Raw genomic sequence first — 1,233 nt, forward strand, 5'->3', positions numbered from 1 at the left:
TGTAATAAATCCCTGCTAGGAGGAAATACAGCATTGAAACATGTAATAAATCCCTGCTAGGAGGAAATACAGCATTGAAACATGTAATAAATCCCTGCTAGGAGGAAATACAGCATTGAAACATGTAATAAATCCCTGCTAGGAGGAAATACAGCATTGAAACATGTAATAAATCCCTGCTAGGAGGAAATACAGCATTGAAACATGTAATAAATCCCTGCTAGGAGGAAATACAGCATTGAAACATGTAATAAATCCCTGCTAGGAGGAAATACAGCATTGAAACATGTAATAAATCCCTGCTAGGAGGAAATACAGCATTGAAACATGTAATAAATCCCTGCTAGGAGGAAATACAGCATTGAAACATGTAATAAATCCCTGCTAGGAGGAAATACAGCATTGAAACATGTAATAAATCCCTGCTAGGAGGAAATACAGCATTGAAACATGTAATAAATCCCTGCTAGGAGGAAATACAGCATTGAAACATGTAATAAATCCCTGCTAGGAGGAAATACAGCATTGAAACATGTAATAAATCCCTGCTAGGAGGAAATACAGCATTGAAACATGTAATAAATCCCTGCTAGGAGGAAATACAGCATTGAAACATGTAATAAATCCCTGCTAGGAGGAAATACAGCATTGAAACATGTAATAAATCCCTGCTAGGAGGAAATACAGGTGAACTAATTAAACAACAAAGAACACGATCTTCACGATCAGTCTCTGTGTGTAAAATAAAAAGTGGTTCATGTGAACCTAACTCACAGATAAAAAATGTCAAGAAAGCAATCCCATGTTATTTGTTGTCTAGACTTTACTGAAAATGACACTCGAGAAAAAACAATACACTAATATGCAGTTAGCCATGACAGCCTTTATAATAGAAAGCTTGTGACCACACACACACACACACATCTAAATATTACACTTGGGAAAAAAACATCTTAAAGTAGAAATAGAATGAAACACACAGGCATTCTATTTTTGCTCTATCATAGTGGCCACTATAGACATTGATCAAGTGCACAAGGCTACATCTGTGCAAAAATAACGTTCAGTGATTAAAACATTATATAAGCGACACTTGATCCCTGAATCCTGAATCCACAAGCAACGCCTCGTTTTCACTTAATTCTCTCATTCTGAAAATTAACCACATACCGTAGAGGGAAAAATGTGTTTACAGATAGTGGTTAGTTCATTAGCTAGTTAGTTCGTTAGCAA

Source organism: Oncorhynchus clarkii, unplaced genomic scaffold (genome assembly GCF_045791955.1).
Source record: "Oncorhynchus clarkii lewisi isolate Uvic-CL-2024 unplaced genomic scaffold, UVic_Ocla_1.0 unplaced_contig_4426_pilon_pilon, whole genome shotgun sequence".
NCBI classification, from domain to species: Eukaryota; Metazoa; Chordata; class Actinopteri; order Salmoniformes; family Salmonidae; genus Oncorhynchus; species Oncorhynchus clarkii.